The 22348-nt window shown below is 44.8% G+C and overlaps 1 protein-coding gene across 1 annotated transcript in view; it reads right to left on the bottom strand.

Moving 5' to 3' along the window:
• Positions 1–19912, bottom strand: part of zfpm1 (zinc finger protein, FOG family member 1) — a 46035-nt gene extending 26123 nt beyond the window's left edge. The window contains exon 1 of the mRNA XM_061077308.1: positions 19861–19912. The gene's annotated coding sequence lies outside the window, so the exon portion shown is untranslated. The remainder of the gene's footprint in view (positions 1–19860) is intronic.
• Between the last annotated feature and the right edge of the window lie 2436 nt (positions 19913–22348).

The raw sequence follows: 22348 nt of genomic DNA, 5'->3' as shown, positions 1-22348 counted from the left end.
TCATTAACAAACACAAAATAAAAGACCCAACGCTCCATTCCTCCCACCTCCTCACCCCCCCCCCACTCATCTGGTCCATGGCTCAGGCGACTGTTTCGGGGGGGTCGGTCTAAAGTGGCGGGCCTGATAAGAGTGTTTGTCTAACACTCTCCATGTCAAAACACTCATCTATCTTCTCTGTATCTCTCCCCACCAGAGAACAACGGACAGACGCTGATAAAATGGCTTTCCCACAGCCGGTGGGGGGGGATGGGGGGGGCGGTGGAGGGTTAGGGTTATGGAGGGGAGGAGGGAGGGAGGGAGGGAGCAGGAAGTGTGAGTGTGGTTAGAGGGAAGAAAGTGGGCGGGATCCAGGGAGGTCAGTGGAACGGCAGTTTGATATAATGAGTCGGAGAAGCTGCGACAGGAAGTCAGAACATCGTGAACTAAAGACTCACTATTAATAAAGAAGAACACATCTGCTGACTGGATCCTTTATTACTGTACTGATCAGAAACATCTGGATCATGATTCAGATCCAAAACAATTCTTCTTTATAAATACCAGCACTCTACACACATCTGATTATATAATATAGATCTCTGCAGTATTTTCTTACAACACTGTATTAGGAGCCATATCGCAAAAAATTATTCTGAGATTTGGAGAAGAGGATTATAATATTACGGAAAAAATAAGGAACCACCAACACTGAGATGATCGACTCCTTCTGGATCCAAAAGCTTAAATATCTCTTGAGAAACCGGGGTTCTTTAATCACAAATATTATTTTTTAAAGTATCTTGTGTGGAAATCACATTTAAACACAAAAGGCAGTTCCTCAAGTTGGGTACACAAGTGTGTGTCCTGTTTATTTCTGCAGATCAAAACAATGAATACAAAATGGCGCTACGTTACCCAGCAAGCATTGTTTTATACCTTGTATTACTGTGTATATATATATATATGCATATTTATTTCATTCCTATTTATTCAATGTATTAACTTTTAATGTATCAACTTTTTTATTGTCCCCTCGGCACCATTGTAAATGAGGGTCTTATCCCTCAATGTGTCTTCCGAGGCTTAAATAAATATTCAATCAATCAATCAATCAATCACCCACATGGGATATTTAACGGGACCACGATCCCGGCACAGTCATACTTATGCCTAACACATTAATTATATAACTGCATGAAACAACAGTGTATAGAACTACACTAAGAACAAGGGTGAATTATGTGAGTCACCTTCACTACATTTGCAATCTCAGACTTAACCTCCTTTAACCGAATCTGCTCTGAAGTTAACGAGCTCTTTCTTGGCCGTTACCACACGCTTCCACCGAGTCTCAAGAAAATCAGCTCAACGGATTTTGCGTAAACCCGCGAACAGACAGCAACCATCACATGACCTCCGTGGTGGAGGTGACCAGCTGACCCGGTGGTTTCTGCTCCATTAGCACCGACACCTTGTGGTCCAGTCCCGGTGCTCTGGTGTCACCGGCTCTGCTCCTGTCTCGGTCGAGCCCCGGGCGCCACATGAGAGCGTGACTCTGGTGCCAGACGCAACAGGATCTGACCTGAAGCCTCCGACCAGCCCGGGTCAGGTTGGGCTTCATCTTTAATTCAAAGCTTTTGGGTGAAGCTTCATTTCACAAGTATTGTTGACAAAATTAAAAAAAACGTGGAGCTTGGGGCTGCGGTCGTCAGATTCAAATGTTCCAGCTTCGGATCCAAATATTTCTGGGCGGTTTTTAGTTGAAATATTCAATAAATCGTACGTTGATGTGGAGCAGTGATGTCAGAGGCATCGCTCCTTCTAACCAATCAGAAGAGAGAGAGTTCAACACGTGAGTTTCTGGTAAACTTCTCTTCAAACATCGAAGCTTCAAACCAGAACCAGGAGGTGGAGGAGGAGAGTGAACCAGAGGAGGTGGAGGAGCAGAGTGAACCAGAGGAGGTGGAGGAGCAGAGTGAACCAGAGGAGGTGGAGGAGCAGAGTGAACCAGAGGAGGTGGAGGAGCAGAGTGAACCAGAGGAGGTGGAGGAGCAGAGTGAACCAGAGGAGGTGGAGGAGCAGAGTGAACCAGAGCATTTCACTTAGTTTTAGAAAAGCTGTAGAGGGATTGAAATAGTGACAAAATTAGAAAACGTGGAGCTTGTTGCTGTAGATTGAAATGTTCCAGCTCCGGGTCAGCGTCAGATGACCCGAGACCTGATTCCTCAGTCAGTCTAACCTGCTGGCAGCAGAGTCTGAAGTCCAGCGTCTGTCGGACCGGTTCCTATCTCCTATCATCACGGGGCCCCGGTTTGGCCACGCTGACCTTCCTTATCTCCGCACTCCATCAATGTCCAGTCTGCCGCCGTGCCATTGGCCAATCACGGTCACATGGGCGTCTTATCAACCTGACCAGCTCCATTGACCGTTCGTTGTGCAACAGCGTGAGGAGTTGACCTCAGAGAGCCAACACAGATATTAACTTATAAACAAGCCTGACACGAACACGGGTAAATGAACACGTGTTCATCCTGCTGCTCTCAGGACTGAAGGTTCTCAACATCTCAAACACCACAGGGACCTGAGTTTGGATAGTTTCTGAAAGGGAAGCTGCTTGTAACTTTATTATCTCAAAATTGTCTCATATAAACTACTGCAGATTTCATGTTGAGTGGTTATTTTCCTCTTGGTTTTTCAAAAAAAAAAGGATAAGAGTAGATAATCTTTTATTGATCTGGCAAGTGGGATCTCCAACTTTTTGGATCCTTTATTACTGTACAGATCAGAAACATCTGGATCATGATTCAGATCCAAAACAATATTCTTTATAAATACCAGCACTCCACACACGTCTATTTACTATAGATCTCTGCAGTATTTCCTACAACACTGTATTAGGAGCCATATTGCAGAAAATTATTCTGAGATTTGGAGAAGAGGATTATAATATTAATGGAAAAATAAGGAACCAGCCAAGAGAACCTGAACACAGCGATGATCGACTCCTTCTGGATCCAAAAGCTTAAATGTTTCTTGAGAAACCAGGCTTTTTAATATCAAATATTATTTTTTAAAGTATCTTGTGTGGAAATCACATTTAAACACAAAAGAGTTGCATTCTGAAAGTGAGGCTGTCTGTAGCTTAATTATCTCAAAATGGTCTCATCTAAACTACTGCAGATTTCATGTTGAGTGGTTATTTTCCTCTTGGTTTTACAAAAAGAAAAAAGATAAGATTAGATAATCTTTTATTGATCTTGCAAGTTGGATCTCCAACCTTTTTGGTGCAAATGCTTAAAACGAGCATGTAGCCAGTAGGTGGCGATAAAGTCAATATCAACAATCCATCATATAGGATATCTCCTTAGCGTAGCAACATTGGATGAACATGCGAGTCAGTAATATCGTGAAGTGATGCTAACCTTCGCTGCTAACGTGTTCACAGACGAAGCCGTGCTAACCAAACGTAGCAAAACCGTTGTTGTTGTTTGTGTTCATTATACAAATCAACAGTTGGTCTTGTTTCCCAAACGCTTCATTTTAAACAACAGATACAGATTCTTTATTGATAAGCTTTTGTGTCTGTGTCTATGTGTGTGTGTGTGTGTAGCTGCTGACAGGGTGTGTATAGCAGTGTGATCGTGTGTGTGTGTGTGTGTGTGTGTGTGTGTGTGTGTGTGTGTGTGTGTGTGTGTGTGTGTGTGTGTGTGTGTGTGTGTGGGCACAGTGTGTGTTCGGCTGCAGGGTGGCAATGTGGTGTCCAGTGTGTGTGTGTGTGTGAGAGATGAGTTGTGTTGTATATGCACTAACATTCAGTAACCAAGTGACTCTCACAGGTAACTAGGGAACTATTAATACTATTACTACTTCTATTACTTTGATATTTGTGTGCGTGTGTGTTTGTGTCTGTGTGTGTTTGTGTGTGTCAGAGCTAAATCAGAGAAGCTGTGTGGACACTGTGGAGCTGGTTCATAATGATAACCAGTCCTGTGCTGCTTAATATCCTTAATATTGTCCTTAATATCTGCACTTTGGTTTCGTTAGTGACCTGAATCGTGATGAGCGTGAACGAGAGGATCCAACTCTGAGGAAACAGTTTAATCTCTTCTTCTTTAAAAAGTGAGAACGCTGCGAGCTGAGAGTATCAAGCTCACTTTCTCAGGTATTATTATCAATCTGATTATTGATGATATGATTAATAAAAATGTACAGATGCTGAAGAGCAGCTGGTTAATTACAGGCAGCGTCAGCAGCTGGGCGTCGGTGAGTGTGGTTAAACGAGGAGGAGAGAGAGAGAGAGAGAGCTATCAGTGCACCCCCGCTTAATGAGAGCGCTCTGCTAATCCCAGCAGGTCAGCTGTGATCGGGGGGGCAACACCAGGCCTCCGACAGTCCTAATCCCTGTTAATTACCCCCCCGCCCACCACAGACCTGCAGAGAGACCCAGTGCTGCTTATCAACGAGGCTGCAACCACCACGGTCACTCTGCATGATACTACACACGTTATTGTTGGAGTGCATACACACACACACACACACAGTCACACACACACACAGTCACACACCTTCACACACACACACACACACACATCATTCTGTGTGTCTGTTTTTGTGTAGATGACCCGTTCCAAACAGCACACAGCTGGTTATCATTATGAACCAGCTCCACAGTGTCTACACAGTTTCACTGATTTAGCTCTGACACACACAGACACACACACACACACACACAGACACACACACACAGACACACACAAACACACACACACACAGAGACACACACACAGACACACACAGACACACACACACACACACACACACACACACACACACACACACACACACACAGAAATATCAAAGTAATAGAAGTAGTAATAGTTCCCTAGCTACCTGTGAGAGTCACCTGGTTACTGCATGTTCGTGCATATACAACACAATTAATCTCTCACTCACAAAAACACTGGAGGCCACATTGCCACCCTGCAGCCGAACACACACTGTGCCCACACACACACACACACACACACACACACACACACACACACACACACACACACACACACACACACACACACACACACACACACACACACACACACACACCATCACAGTGATATACACACCCTGTCAGCAGCTACACACACACACATAGACACAGACACAAAAGCTTATCACTGCGGACGCTTCAGCAGCCACTGGGGCGTCCAGACCTCTTTGATGAGCCAACACAATAAAACAATCAGCCTGTCATTAATGAAATGACTAAAGCAATTAACTGATGAGTGTTGGGGGGGGTGGGGGGGTAGCTGAAGGTGGCAGGCAGCCATTATGAACAGATCACGATCGAGTTGATGATGTCGTTACAGGATTTTTAGGATCAATCCAGATATTTCTGGGCGGTTTTTAGTTGAAATGTTCAATAAATCGTACGTGTGATGTGGAGCAGTGATGTCAGAGGCGTCGCTCCTTCCAACCAATCAGAAGAGAGAGAGGTCAACACGTGAAGTTTCTGGTAAACTTCTCTTCAAGCATCGAAACTTCAAACCATAACCAGTGAACCAGAGGAGGTGGAGGAGCAGAGAGAACCAGAGGAGGTGGAGGAGCAGAGTGAACCAGAGGAGGTGGAGGAGCAGAGAGAACCAGAGGAGGTGGAGGAGCAGAGAGAACCAGAGGAGGTGGAGGAGCAGAGAGAACCAGAGGAGGTGGAGGAGCAGAGAGAACCAGAGGAGGTGGAGGAGCAGAGTGAACCAGAGGAGGTGGAGGAGCAGAGAGAACCAGAGGAGGTGGAGGAGCAGAGAGAACCAGAGGAGGTGGAGGAGCACAGAGAACCAGAGGAGGTGGAGGAGCACAGAGAACCAGAGGAGGTGGAGGAGCAGAGTGAACCAGAGGAGGTGGAGGAGCAGAGAGAACCAGAGGAGGTGGAGGAGCAGAGAGAACCAGAGGAGGTGGAGGAGCAGAGTGAACCAGAGGAGGTGGAGGAGCAGAGTGAACCAGAGGAGGTGGAGGAGCAGAGAGAACCAGAGGAGGTGGAGGAGCAGAGGGAACCAGAGGAGGTGGAGAAGCAGAGAGAACCAGAGGAGGTGGAGGAGCAGAGAGAACCAGAGGAGGTGGAGGAGCAGAGTGAACCAGAGGAGGTGGAGGAGCAGAGAGAACCAGAGGAGGTGGAGGAGCAGAGAGAACCAGAGGAGGTGGAGGAGCAGAGAGAACCAGAGGAGGTGGAGGAGCAGAGTGAACCAGAGGAGGTGGAGGAGCAGAGAGAACCAGAGGAGGTGGAGGAGCACAGAGAACCAGAGGAGGTGGAGGAGCAGAGAGAACCAGAGGAGGTGGAGGAGCAGAGAGAACCAGAGCATTTAACTTTATTAAAGATTAGAAAAGCTGTAGAGGGACTGAAATATTGAAATATCAATACAGAGGCTACAAAAAGGCAGAAATATTAAAAGACCCAATTTCAGTGTTTTTCTTTATTAACACAAACCTGAAGGAATATTTACCAAAGCAGTAAAATATTGTTTGGACATTGGTCGGTTGGTCCAGTCTGCAAAGATCAGAGAACGTGAAACATTCACTCAACGATGATCTCTCATGTTTAAAAAGATGACGCTTGGAAAGTTGAAGTGACAGTGAAGCTGCCATCAAACATTACAGCATTACTAAATATGAATTTCATAAATTAACAGACTGCAGCACAGCCCCCACTGGGATTAACAGAAGGGAGAGAAGTGTTATTCAATACTCAAACAGGCAGATTAGTTGTTGTGTTGCCAGGTAGAGTCAACCTGGAAGGGAAATTAATTAAATGTGTGGGTGGGCTCTTATCTTAACTGACACGTCATAATATTAATACATGGTTCTCAGTGGAAACTGTCCACAACTTTGGGAAGAATCCAAAACCGAGATCTTACCTAAAGATGATTTCTGTGGCTGAGATTTACAGGCTGGTTGAGAAGCTGAGAGTTTTTATCACAGTCCAATTAATGAAGAATCTAAATAATTGTAATTTCTACTAATTCAACCACTTCCATTCAATATAAGTTGTGTTTGGAATTAAAGTTTCACGTGAACGTCGGGTTCCACCAACTCTTAGTCAGACATGAATAATCAAATCACGCACGATGACAGAGTGATGAGCCTCCTCCACCGGCCGCCCTGGATATCAATGTGGACTAAGGGTTAAAAGAAGATGGAACCCGACACTGATGCTCTCCTCCTTTCGCCCTAATTGATTTTTAAAAAGACTATTGTTGATATCAAATGAGCACATCGCTGCGCAGCTATTGATTTTTTGACACCACACAACAGGAAATCTTTATCTGCGTGCTGCTCCGACCCGCACTAATAGTCGGGGGTGTAACCTTTGCTGAATGACAAATCCCAGCACGTCCCGCTGCTATTCTCTCTCTCTCGTGGCACGCCCGGAGGAGAGAGAGAGAGGAAGAGGAAACGTCCAAGTTTCAGTTTCAACTGTATCGACCAAGAACACAAATACAAACGCTCTTAACTGATCAGTTCAGGGACATCATGAAGCATTAAGGTATGGTGTTCCTAATAAAGTGATTGGTGAGTTTATTTACATTAAAGTAAATAGTCAAACCCTTTGTAATTACAATCATTTCTGTGTCAAGAAGTCGTCTAAATGAAGCTGGATCTGGATCCAAGTTACAAGAATGAAGAAATCACACAACTACATATTTTAACTAATAAGACAGAAATCAGACCAAATATTTTCCATCATTAACAACATCCACTGTCTATGAATGAGACCCCCTGCTGTGTGGTCACTCTCACTGGAAGTGGAACCCGGCCATGGTGACAAGAAACAATATATTAATATGAAGTAAAGAAAAACACATATAAGGTTTTCTTCTGGATTTGAGAGATTAAAAAAAGACCAAATTAATCTTCATGTGTCAAGAAGACGTTTAAATGAAGCTGGATCTGGATCCAAGTTACAAGAATGAAGAAATCACACAACTACATATTTTAACTGATAAGACAGAAATCAGACCAAATATTTTCCATATTAAATCCATCAACTGTCTATAAGTGAGACCCCCTGCTGTGTGGTCACTCTCACAGGAAGTGGAACCTGGCCATGATGACAACAAACAACAACTATATTAATATGAAGTAAAGCAAAACACATTTAAGGTTTTCTTCTTTCTTTGAGAGATTATAAAAAAGACCAAAATATATATATCTTCATGAGGATTATTTTTCACAAACCACAGATATTATATATATATTCGGACTCATCTTGGTTTCCATTACACATCTGGACCTCAACTCACCAAACAGTTAATCTGGTGCTTCCTGAATTATGAATTATTGTTTCATGTCTCCACCTTTGTTTCCGTGTCGCTTCTCCACATTAACGACCACTGAAGTTATTTATAATGTCGCCTGATAAAAGGCGTCAATCCAGCACCAGGCGAGACCTGATTGAACCTTCTCTCCGCCCCCCCTCGCCACGCTCGCCGCGCTCGCCACCATCTCCCCCCCCCCCCCCGGGTCCCTGGAGTCCGGCCGGCTCGGCTCGGAGGCAGATAGACATTTCCGTGGATACACATCTTCCTGCTCAGGACCACGGCAATCATTTCCATTTTACCCTCTGTTGCACAGGCGAGATAAGACACCTGCGTCGCCGGCGCTAATCAGATGAGCTTCAACAGAACTTTATCATTGACATTTACCACTGTTTACCCAACTAATTTCTCTTAACTGCACTGCTGAACTTTTATCTACAAAACACATACACCAGCAGAAAAGAGCAAGAAGCAAACATGCAAATTCACAAATATGCGAAGAAAGATAAAATGAGGAGGGGCGAGGTGGTGGTGGGGGGGGGGAATCATTTATATTTCTGTTCAGAGGACGAAGGAAGTGAAACGGAAACAAGTGACTGTGGACGAGATGAGAAACCCTCCGTCCACAGAGCAAACCAGCAGCTCTGTGGTTCTTCATGTTTCACTTCAGGACGTCATCACATCACCTTTGACCTTTGACCTTTCAGGACCAAAACCACAGCTTTGACTGGAGCTGGTCGAGTTCCTCTGATGCTGGATCCTGACTCCTCCCATAAACTGGCTGCGTCCACACGGTTTCATTTTAAAAAGACAAGCTCCATATCAGAAAACATGGGTCACATGACCATTCACGTGCACTGGTCATGTGGTGTAAACAGGAAGCAGCTGCAGGTGGTTGCTTGGTTACGGGAACAGCGATGGTGAAAAGTAAGTTAGTGTCAGCGACTGCTTCCATAAGACTGAGATCAGAGTCTCCAACCACAGAATCCACGATGCCTAAAGGTCTATTTGACTTTAAATAAGACAAATATTAACGTGTTGTAAAGAAGAAAACTTCAAACGAGAGATTCAGACGGAAAATGTTTCCTGACGATATCGATCCAGTGAGAAATCGAACCGTTCTCACAGATTCACATGGACACGTTCACAGTTGTTCCACGTCTGCTTCACTGGAGTCCAAGGTCAGGTTAAAGGTCATTTCAGGGTCATAATGTAATTATTAATAACCAACAGTTTTCTTAACTCAGTAAAACATCCGTCACTGGAGAGACATGAAGGAGACAATCTAATGTGAAACTATGTCAGAGGAGGAGAAAGTGCACGAGAGTGTGCACCTTAATGAGTGCATGTGTGTGAGAGTGCACGAGCTTCACGTGCACGAGCTTCACGTGCACATCACCACCAGCTCCATCTCTAACAGCCCTGCCCCCCCCCCCCTGTCACAAATTGAAAGTGGAGACCTTCCAGAAACTATCCCTGATAATCACACATAAATTAATTAGAAAATGTTTCTTGACATTCTCTCTCCACACAGACAGCGGAGGGGGGGGGAAGAGACTGAGGCAAAGCCACAGAATTAATTGTACGGTATGTGACTCCAATAATTAATTCAATCATTAATTCATGTCTGATTTAACAACTCCTTCTGGCTTCCGCGGAAAAAGGACATTTCAATCAGGCCGGTATCGGCGCCGAGCGGCGGCGGCGAGAGACGAGGAGGAAGTTACAGAGAGAGAGAGAGACTCGCTCGCCCCACTCAGGGTCATTTAGAGGTTCAACAATTAAACTGACAAGAGCCGGAAGAGACAAGAAGGAACATGAGACGAGCTTCACAAAACTGTCAGAGTCCGTATCTAGAAAGAAAAACACAGAAGCATCTGAACGGAACATGTTCGCTTCACTGAAGGAAACTGAAGGAAGGAAATCATGTGAAGCTTCGAATGAGCTTGTTGTTGAAATGTATTTAATTAATAGTTTTAATTCATCGATATGAGATCAGAATAATAGAAAACACGCACAGGAGGATTCTTCCACTCAGCCTGACGTGGGCGGGGCCAGAGGAGCACAGACCACTGCAGTGTTACCAGTCCCCACCACCAGGGGCTTCTATCGGTATGGGAGATGGTTGGATGTGTGCAGAGACAAGTTGAGTGCACGTGTGTGTTTCTGTGTGAGAGGTGCAGGATGTGTGTGTGTGTGTGTGAGGGGGGGGGCAGCACCAGGCCTCTACCACTGGCTGGATGGGAGCTGCTGGGCTGACAGCAGCCGGACAGACGGAGAAATGTTCCTTTAGATTAAGGCCTCACGTCTATCAATCATCGGGGATGGAGAGAGGGATGGAGGGAGGGATGGAGAGAGGGATGGAGGGAGGGATGGAGGAGGGTGACAGGCTGGAGAGAGGAGTCAGCAGACGAGAGGACACGTGTGACAGACTGTTGGTGTCACTCAGAATTTGAGCTGTAGATCACGAGAGGAGGCAGGAGGCCGTGATGCCTTCAAGTGCTCCAGGCACCTGCAGTAAATTACAACCTTCCACTGCAAACACACACGTCTTCTTGTTGGTTACACTGACGCACAACTGAAGGTTCATGGGAAAAAAATGAAAATAAAGAACCGATATGAATATTGTATCCAAATTTTATCTCCACTGAACTTTCCCACAAAGTTTCCATCGGCTTCTTTCCAGACGGAAGTGACAAGCCGAGCCCTCGGGACACGTGAGGACCAATCAGATCTCCTGAAGCCTTGTGATTGACGGGTGGAAGTGACAGGGAGCTCGCAGGGAAACCGGGTTGTGAAGCGGAGGCGTCTGCAGGCTGGAGATATGGAGGCAGGCAGACGGGGGGGTGGGGTGGGGGGGAGAACAGGACGTGGAGGTGTGAGGACGAACGAGGAACAAGTCACTGTTACACTACAGCTGGGATCATAATAAACCGAGTCATCCTGATGTTGACCTTCTGCCCTCTCTCCTCCTGACCTCACCTGACTCCACGCCACCGCCTGACACGCCCACCTCATCATCTCCTCCTCCATCTTTGTGTTTGTGTGGCAACATTCAAAATTTAACACATTTAACATTTATTTGTGAATAAAGCTGCGTCTCTAGAACCCTGAGCAGCAGACGTAGCTTTAAAGTGCTTTTTAAATATATTCAGTCGTAATTATAATTATTTGATTAGTTTGAGCAGGAAAGAGAAATTAAATTGATGATTTATTATTCCGAATTGATTGATTTAAGTAATTAGGCATAAACATTAAATATATAATATATATCAGGGGATCAAAATATGAATTCAGTTCATCTTCTTGGGACAATGGTGCGATTCCAAAATATCACCTTCATCAATAGTTCAAGATAATAAAGTAGAATTAAATGTCTCTCTTTCATTTGATGTTCATTAAAAAATATGAAAACAAACTCAACTTGTAATAAATTAAAATGATATTTTAACAGAAACGTTGAGATATATTAAAACATTTTCTACGTCTGAGCCGAGCTGTCATTTCTTCATTTTACATCTCCCTCATCTCTCCATCTCTTAACCTCCCCCACCTCTAATTTCACTATCTGAATTACACCTCTTCAAATCTCTCACCCCTCATCCCTCGCTCTCCATGATCCTTAAACATCCGCACCTCTCTCACCCTTCATTAGTTATCTCTGCACGCTAAACTCAATATTCCTCTTTATTCCAAACACCTCCTCAGCTTCTCCTCCTCAGCTTCTCCTCCTCAGCTTCTCCTCTTCAGCTTCTCCTCCTCAGCTTCTCCTCCTCCTCTTCTCCTCCTCAGTTACTCCTCAGCTTCCCCTCCTCAGCTTCTCCTCAGCTTCTCCTCCTCAGCTTCTCCTCCTCCAGCTTCTCCTCTTCAGCTTCTCCTCCTCCAGCTTCTCTTCAGCTTCTCCTCTTCAGCTTCTCCTCCTCAGCTTCTCCTCTTCAGCTTCTCCTCCTCAGCTTCTCCTCCTGAGCTTCTCCTCCTCCTCTTCTCCTCCTCCTCTTCTCCTCCTCAGTTTCTCCTCCTCCTCTTCTCCTCCTCAGCTTCTCCTCTTCAGCTTCTCCTCCTCAGCTTCTTCTCCTCAGCTTCTCCTCTTCAGCTTCTCCCCCTTAGCTTCTCCTCTTCAGCTTCTCCCCCTTAGCTTCTCCTCTTCAGCTTCTCCTCTTCAGCTTCTCCTCCTCAGCTTCTCCTCCTCAGCTTCTCCCCCTTAGCTTCTCCTCTTCAGCTTCTCCTCCTCCTCTTCTCCTCCTCCTCTTCTCCTCCTCCAGGTCCTTTCTCCCACATCCAGATCCTTCAGGCTCCAGTGGAGATCGACTAACTTTGAAACGTTGCTGTTGAGTCCTAAAATGTTTTTCCATCAATAATCGTTTCATGAAACTGTGTTTTTGTCGTTTACCTAAAGATGTTCAATCTGTTCCACTGAGCAGCAGTGAACCATTTGTTTTTATTATTGATAAATCTGCAGATTATTTTACGGGACTTTTAATCGTTCGGTCTTGAAATTGGCAGCAACACTATAGAAAAAGAACATCACAGATTCCCAGAGTTTTCAGCTGACGTCTTCAAATTGCTTTCTTCTTAAATTAAACTGCTTATCCTCCCCAACAGAGATATTTCAAACACCTGTAAAAAGCATTTTACTGTCTGTGGTAATGATCTCAGTTATTACTACCTCTGTGAGTGTGTGTGTGTGTGTGTGTGTGTGTGTGTGTGTGTGTGTGTGTGTGTGTGTGTGTGCGTTTGTGTAGAAATACACTGGATCACAAAGTCTCACTGGAGCATGTGATGCTGCTGACAGGCTCATTTATTGAGGTTGAGGACAGCGAGATGTGGGCGGAGTCACATTTGCATAACGTGCCTGGAAAGTATCAGTGAACCCGGATCACTTCGTCCGTGTGAGATGAAACCAGAGCGTGAAAAACAAGATGGCCGACGCGTCCCCGATCCAATTAAAACCAAACGCGACTTAAAATGAACATTTAAACAAACATCAGTTTGATAAGAATTAGATAAAATGGTAGAAACATGTCCTGGAAAAACATTTATTTAACGTTTACTTTGACTTTTGACTCTGATCAATGTCCCGTCTGCTAACATGGAGGACGCAGGGTTTATGACCAGTACAGCAGCCAGCCACCAGGGGGCCATCAGAAAAATAATGTGGCTTCACATCTTGGAGCCGTCGTGTCTGAACTCACGACTCGTCTTTTTGATTTGACGCTTTTTCCTTTTCATTCCTTTTCATTATCTGCTGCACGTTTGGGTTATTTTCTAACGTTTCCTGGGATTTGAACCCTGTTCGCCGCTCGGTGGTACGTCCGCTCTCCCTCTGTACGCAGCCGTGAAAGAGAGAGAATGTGTGGCGACCGCCAGCCGGAATGACAAGGGATTACTGTCACACCCGTTTTGCATATCAAGAATTTTAAGCAGCAAGGGAGAAAATATTGAACCCTCCAGCTCGCAAGGTCATTCAGAAGATACTACCCCCCCCCGCCCCCCCCTCCTCCTCCTCCTGCTCATAATTTATTTTGCATATCATGCAGTATGGACACACTGAAGATTAAAAAGGCGGCTTTAGCATATCTCTCAATCCCTGATAGGAGCGAGCTCCCACCTAGACTTCTCCTCAACGCCACCGCCGCCGCCGCCGCTCGTCAAAGTGACCGAGGACACCCCCCCACCCCACTCCCCCCCCCGACGTCTCCCTTGTCTCAACACCAGCTACCAAACCGCAGAAGCCGGAGACATTTAAAAGCTTATTGTCCTTTTATTTTTTTCCAATGTTTTTTCACATCAATCGACGGCGTTGGAAGAAATTTGTTCGAGCAAAACAAGAAGAATCCGCCCGACTCTCATCAGAGAGGAGGAAGTGATTCAGATTGACACATGAACAGCTCATTACGTGAGGATTGAAACCCTCCGAGTCCAGTAATGAACTGTTAGTATCTGCAGGAACAAAACGAGGAGGAAGTCAAATCGTCTGCTGTTGTTTTCTCTGTTTCATGTTAATATCACAACGAGACCGAGACAAGGAATCGTTTTAATAAGTTACTTCAAGATATTTATCATGAGGTTGGAAAACAAACTGTGAGCAGAAAATTAACGAAAAACCTTCATGTGAGGAACGGGAGTTTATCAGACTAAAATAAATCTCACAAATAATATTAAATTGATTGATTCATAGTGAATACATATATTTATTATATGAGACTGTGTGGAAACATGATAAAACAAAGAATTGTGATAATAGGTAATTGAAAATTGATAAAAAAAAGATTGCCGTAACTAATAAAACAAACTATTTAAAAATCACATGAAGCTCTTAGACATTGAAATTTGTATTTTCCAATATTCATTGCAATTAAAAAATATTAGATGACTGGTAATTAATAGCTACAGGTCATCATTTCTATAAAGAAGATCCGTCCGTACTGTTTAGATCAGCTGTCAATGAAGGATGTAAATAATAAGTTAATCAATGAAGTCATTAATCTCTTGTCTCTCTTACAGGGACTTTGTCTGACGTTTGATTGACAGCTCACCGGCTACAGCAACTCAATAAAACTGAAATAAGAAGCAAATCTTCACATTTGGAAACTGATCATCAATATTTCCTGTCAGTCGTGCATTTTGTGTTTTTATCTCCACAGAAATGTTGCGATGAGAAAAGGTTTAAATCTTCTGCTCTCGACTGTGACAACAAAGAGGTTTAAATAACGGATTCAAACGAACAACACAAGAGCTGGAAGTTAAAACATTAAACTATAAATATAATAAGGCCTTCACTACTATTCAAAACATCTCCGTCCAGACACTGTGAAGAACACTGTGGTCGAGGTGATGTCACCAGTGTAATGTGGTGCAGTGATGCTATATTTAGATGTATAACTTGCAAATGTATGTAGTGTGAACTCGACATAGAGGAACTGGTAGAACTGGTATCTACTGCTGCTGTTCCTTTACACAAAGCAACAGAGGAAACGTGAAGTTCACTGTGAAACACTCGGTTTGAACAGTGATCACACACAAACCAGAGGTTTTAACATCTGCACTTTGTGGAAACGTGTATTTTTGCAAAGTGTGAAAGGCCGTGAAACAACAAATTAATATCGTGTGAGACAAACCAGGAGATCTGCATAAAGGTGAGAGTCACACCAGCTGCTCCAGAGGCTCCAGAGGCCTCGGAGCGACCAAACTGAGAAAACCTCTCGAGATTAGAAGCTTGAAACTTCTGGTCCCTGGAGCACGAGCGTCTAGAAACACTGAGAAACGAGTGGAATGCCAAAGCAGATTAAAAAACATGTTTATTTCCACACCAGCCTTAACCTCTTCCTCTCGTCTGCTTATGGGAAAGTGTGCGATACACAACGGGAGGAACACTCGGTAAGAACAAGAGAACATCGGCTGCTGAGTCTGGTCCCGGCACAAAGAGGAAGAGCCGGGAAACAATGACAAGATGGAGAAAGAGAGAGGGAGAGAGATGTGTGGAGGGCTGGAGAGGAGGGGTGGTGGGCTGTTAACGGGGTTGTTAGTGGTGATGGAGAGACCAGAGGAGGAGAAGGTGGATGGATGGAGGGAGGGAGGGAGGGAGGGAGGGAGGGAGGGAGGAAGGGGAGGGGAGGCTTGACGATAAGAGAAAAATTCAGACCGGTCAAAGTTTCCTTTTTGCCAATCGTGCTCCTGATAAAGACAGCGCCTGCTCCGGAGCTGATAGAGAAGCTATCTCTCTCCCTTACTCTCTCTCCCCCCCGCCTGCCTCCCCCTCTCATCCATTCCCCTGCCTCACTCACCCGGCAGTTAGTTTGTGAGGAGGAGGAGAGGAAGGAAGGGAGGGAGGGAGGGAGGGAGGGAGGGAGGGAGGCGGCCCTATCAGTGAGCATCATAGTGCCACCATCAACCAGCCGGCGAGCAGCAATTAATATCGCTCCAATTACTGTTAAAGGGACGAGGCTGGGACAGGACGATAATGAACACATCCTCCCGTCCCCAGCAGAGGAATTAAAATACACACACACACACACACACACACACACACACACACACTCACACACACACACACACACACGAGGCTGTATAGACACACGTGCAGAGACGTACATAAAACGTGCGCAGCTTGAAAAGGAACGAATGTGAGATAGAGGTAATCTGCTGCATTGTTTAACTCATTGAAGACAAACACACACAGAGAAATAAATAACCACACACAGCTCGATAAGAGAGGAAATAAATAATAAAATTATGGCGATTTACTCGTTATCTCCGTCTGTGTGTGTGTGTGTCTGTGTGTGTGTGTGTGTGAAAACATTCACCCTGGTCTGTCATGTTCACGTCTCCTTCAGAGGAACGCTACAACAACACAACTGGTCCTGGAAGATGCTCACAATAGAACATGTCCGAGACACACATACAAACCAATGCTGTCAGACACGCACTGAACTCTGGGTAATAATCTCCAGAGCTTCTCCAGACGCACAACATGTGGGAACACAAATCTCCAGAGACTCCGGAACCTTCTCCAGAGATTCTCCCGACTCTGAGCTGCAGAGAGTCAGTGTGAGTCCATGTGAGAACACACACACCAGCAGATCCCTGGAGGATTCACAGCTAGCAGGTGTGTTGATGATGTTTCTCCACAGACACACACATAGAAGACACAACTTGGAAAGACGACAAGACAGACGCCAGTGACAAACGTTACTTCCTGCTTCCTTCAAGCTGCAGCAGCCCTCACTTGAACGTTCTGGAGATTTCTATATTTATTCTTAAAAGGGCCCATATTATGAAAATGCCACTTTTGTAGTGCTTCTACACGTTAATGTGGGTCTCTGGCATGTCTACCGTCCCAAAAACTCTGGAAAAAAACAACTCCCGCGATACTCTAGATGGTGTCCAATGGGATTACGACCAGAATTGACGTCATAGGCTCTCTCAAAACAGGTCAATCTGAGGAGGGCTGTTTCAGACAGGTGCTGTTTTAAATGATCCTTGTGCTATTTTGACCCAAATATGGTACAGACATTTCATTAAGACCCCAAGGAACCATATCAACTTGTGGTAAAATGGGCATACGATGGGACCTTTAACACTTGAAGGACCAACATGAATCCACAGGTGAACACGTTGGAGATATTCTGTTGAGGTTCATGCAAACAGGACAACACACAGCAGCTGATTCCCTAAAGGATTCACAGCAAGCAGGTGTGTTGACATTTATTATTGTATAAATATTAGAAAAAAGTGAGTAAATAAGAAGTAAATAGTGAGTAAATATGTATTGTTTTTTATTGTAATTATTGTTTTTCTTATGTGTGGTGTATTTATTGTGTTTTTATGTTTCTATGTTCATTGTATGCACCAATAACCAGAGCAAATTCCAGGTAGGTGTAAACCTACTTTGCAATAAATACTTTCTGATTCTGATTCTGATTCTGATGATGTTTCTCGACAGACACACACAGAGAAGACACAACTTGGAAAGACGACAAGACAGACGCCGGTGACATACGTTACGTCCTGGAGATTTCTATATTTATTCTTAAAGGGCCCATATTATGAAAATGCCACTTTTGTGTTGCTTCTACACGTTAATGTGGGTCTTTGGCGTGTCTACCGTCCCAAAAACTCTTGAAAAAAACAACTCCCGCGATATGCTGTGGTTCCTCTCTGTCAGAAACGATACTCTAGAGTGCGTCGAATGGGATTACGACCAGAATTTACATCATAGGCTCTCTCAAAACAGGTCAATCTGAGGACAGGGTAAAAAGATGCTGTTTTAAATGATCCTTGAGGTATTTTGACCAAAATATGGTACAGACATTTCATTAAGACCCCAAGGAACCATATCAACTTGTGGTAAAATGGGCATACGATGGGTCCTTTAACACTTGAAGGACCAACAGGAAGTCCTCAGGTGAACACGTTGGAGATATTCTGTTGAGGTTCATGCAAACAGGACAACACACAGCAGCTGATTCCCTAAAGGATTCACAGCAAGCAGGTGTGTTGACATTTATTATTGTATAAATATTAGAAAAAGTGAGTAAATAAGAAGTAAATAGTGAGTAAATATATATTGTTTTTTTATTATTATCATTGTTTTTCTTATGTGTGGTTTATTTATTGTGTTTTTATGTTTCTATGTTCATTGTATGCACCAATAACCAGAGCAAATTCCAGGTAGGTGTAAACCTACTTGGAAATAAATACCTTCTGATTCTGATTCTGATTCTGATTCTGATGATGTTTCTCGACAGACACACACAGAGAAGACACAACTTGGAAAGACGACAAGACAGACGCCGGTGACAAACGTTACTTCTGCTCCCTTCAAGCTGCAGCAGCTCTCACTCGAACGTCCTGGAGATTTCTATATTTATTCTTAAAGGGCCCATATTATGAAAATGCCACTTATGTAATGCTTCTACAAGTTAATGTGGGTCTCTGACATGTCTACCATCCCAAAAACTCTGGAAAAAACAACTCCCGCGATATGTTGTGGTTCCTCTATGTCAGAAACGATACTCTAGAGGGCGTCGAATGGGATTACGACCAGAATGGAGGCACTCAAAACAGGTCAATCTGAGGAGGGCTGTTTCAGACAGGGTAAAAAGATGCTGTTTTAAATGATCCTTGTGGTATTTTGACCAAAATATGGTACAACCCCAAGGAACCATATCAACTGTGGTAAAATGGTTCTACCATGGGTCCTTTAACACTTGAAAGTCCAACATGTGAACACGTTGGAGATCTTCTGTTGAGGTTCATGCAAACAGGACAACACACAGCAGCTGATTCCCTAGAGGATTCACAGCAAGCAGGTGTGTTGACATTTATTATTGTATAAATATTAGAAAAAAGTGAGTAAATAAGAAGTAAATAGTGAGTAAATATGTATTGTTTTTTATTATTATCATTGTTTTCCTTATGTGTGGTGTATTTATTGTGTTTTTATGTTTCTATCTTCATTGTTTGCACCAATAACCAGAGCAAATTCCAGGTAGGTGTAAATCTACTTGGCAATAAATACCTTCTGATTCTGATTCTGATTCTGATTCTGATTCTCCACAGACACACACATAGAAGACACAACTTGGAAAGGCGATGAGATTCGAGAGCTTTCGGTGTTAAGGGCTGGTGCCGGTGTCAAACGCTTCCTTCAAGCTGCGGCTGGCCTCACTTGAACGTTCTGGAGATTTCTATATTTATTCTTAACACTTGAAGGACCAACATGAATCCTCAGGTGAACACGTTGGAGATGTTCTGTTGAGGTTCATTCAAACAGGACAACAGGACGGGTGACGACCAAGAGAAACCAAACGCCTCCAGACGCACACGAGTCCAAACTAGAACTTCTCCAAAGCTGAGGAACACTCGTCCACTAACTGTTCTCACACTGACATACGCCCAGTGTCCGACCAGCTCCACCAGTAGCACCAGTACATCAGTGAGTGAGGAGACAGACGCCACTGGGATCATCTCTCTGAGCTTCATCTCAAGTTATGAAAGATGTGTTTTTATTTGCTCGACACAGAGTGAACTCGTCATGAATGATTTCCTCATGGGACCATGTGAGTGAACTGACCTGGACCTCTCCACGGCGCCTCCTCTTCATCCTCCTCCTCCTCGTCCTCCTCCTCCCCCCCGCTGGGTCTCCGTCCTCGCTCCTCCTCCTCCCCCTCCTCCTTGTTGGCTCCGCCTCCTCGTGACTCCTGCGTCTTTGGCTCTAGAGACACAAGACAACACAATCAACAACATGTTATTTAAACATGATGTTGACTCGGCGGCTCAAAATGTCAGATCGGCTTCCTCCAGGGACAAAGGTGTGTGTGTGTGTGTGTATGTGTGTGTGTGTGTGTGTGTGTGTGTGTGTCTGGTAGTGGCTGTTCCTGTCTACTGATCAAAGCAGCGGTGAAATGACTCCCTGAGCTGTGTAACACAACGCGCCCCCCCCCCCCCCCCACACACACACACACACAGACACACACACACACCAGATCCACTCTGTGATTCTGCTGCAGCTCCACAATCAAAGAGTCGACACAAACCACTTCTTCACTTTCTGCACCTTCACCTCCTCCTTTGTTTATCAGGTTTTCCACCTATTTCTCTTTTTATTCTCTCTACATCCGTTACCCAGAATCCCCTCCTCCTCCTTCTCCTCCTCCTCCTCCTCCTCCTCCCTTCATCCTGTCACCTCCTCCTCCTCCTCTTCTTCTAATCAGCAGCGATATCACTGCCATTGATCGAGCTGATTACACAGACTCCTGCTCGCTGATCAGTCACTTGGTTGTTCTGCACGTGGACCTGTGTGTGTGTGTGTGTCTGTGTGTGTGTGTGTGTGTGTGTGTGTGTGTGTGTGTGTCTGTGTGTGTGAACCCTGACCTTTGCCTCCTCTCTGGTATCAGTTCATCCTCTCTATTAGCAGGAGACTGTTGATTAGTCAGATCAGATGAATCGTTACATCACAGCTCGTCTGGTTTATCTGAGGTGAAGATCTCTCTCTCTCTCTCTCTCTGCTCTTCATCCTCCTCCTCATCCTCATCATCATCAGGAGGGCAAAGGTCACGGTGGATCACAATTATATTAAATATTAAAATGATCTTTGTGTTTCAGTATCAAACTAATACCGGTGACCTTCCTAATCAGTCAGGTGACGACACGTGTGAAGCAGCAAAGTCCAGGTCAGGAGGAGGTCAGGGTCAAACCCCGCCCCCCCCTCGAATGTATTTTCACAATTGTTACCGTGACGACAGAAATGTGTCACATCGACTGATCGGTTGAATTATTGTTACCGTGACAACATCAGTTGATGGTGACAGATTAGCAGGAAACTTCCAGATCAGGGGGTTTTCACTTTCTACAACATTGTGAGATTCAAATCAATTTCTCAGAAAATAATGAATAATTGAATCTTGTTGAAAAATTAAAATGGAGGAATTGAATTGTTGGGCTGTTGGAGGACGTGTGTGTTTCTATTATTATTATGGTCTGTATCTGCTCTCCAGGTTTTTATTAAAGTGACGTCAGTGTAACTCTGGATTTAAAAAATCACTTCCTGTTCGTCCTGACTCGATCCTCTTCCTTCTCGTAACTTCTGCCCTCCTTCCTCCTCCTCTTCCTCCTCCTCTTCCTCCTCCTCCTCCTCCTCCACCCCCCCCCCCCAGCCGTCTGCACAAAGACCATGTTGACTCTTTGCATTCCCACTCCGATAAACAGCGATAGCTCCCGATCGATAGAGGCCATAAACGCCGTGTGACCACGTGACGCAGACACACCCCCGGCCTTATTAATGCAACAGTTGTGAGATGGGATCAGCATTGTCAAATAAATCAACACACACACACACACACACACACACACAGACACACACAGACACACACACACACACAATCCATCTTCATGTCACATCCACCTTTCAACCTCATCCACACACAAACACTCCTACGTGGCAACATGGATGTACACAGTCTTAAGCAAGCAGGCCCCCCTCCCCCCCCCTCTACACACACACACATTTAAACACACACCTCCCCCCCCCCCCCCCTGCCTAAACAGTGCCATTATTTTCAGCTATAAATCACATTGAATGGCACATTGATTTTATCCTGCAGGGGCTGGAGCTGGAGACACAGTTATTGCGTTTAATATTATCAATATTATCTCCCATATCATCTGAGCCAGGGAGGCAGGTATCAGGAGGAGTCGACAGACACTTTTCTACCAGCCAACTACCCCCCCCCTACCCCACCCTCCACCCCCCCACCCCCCATCGCAAGACAGTCTCCATCAATCTGATAAGCTGAACTTCCCCTGTCACACCTGCAGGGCAAAGTCACCCCCCCCCCCGACGATATCGCCTCCCGACTTCCAGAGCTCGCCACACGCTTCTGTCTCGTGAGTCTTCTTCACGGGTTCTTCACACAATCGGTTCCCTGACGTTTCAAAGATCAGGGAACCGTCTCCACAGAGCTGCTGGTTCTCACGTGGATCCTAACTGGAGCCAGTGGACAATGACTGTGGACTATAGTGGATCTGGTCTTGATGCTGGATCATGATCTTGCTGCTGACCA

Source organism: Limanda limanda, chromosome 8 (assembly GCF_963576545.1).
Source record: "Limanda limanda chromosome 8, fLimLim1.1, whole genome shotgun sequence".
Taxonomy (NCBI): domain Eukaryota; kingdom Metazoa; phylum Chordata; class Actinopteri; order Pleuronectiformes; family Pleuronectidae; genus Limanda; species Limanda limanda.
Note: the sequence above shows the minus strand (reverse complement) of the source record. Positions and strands in the feature narration are given on the sequence as shown.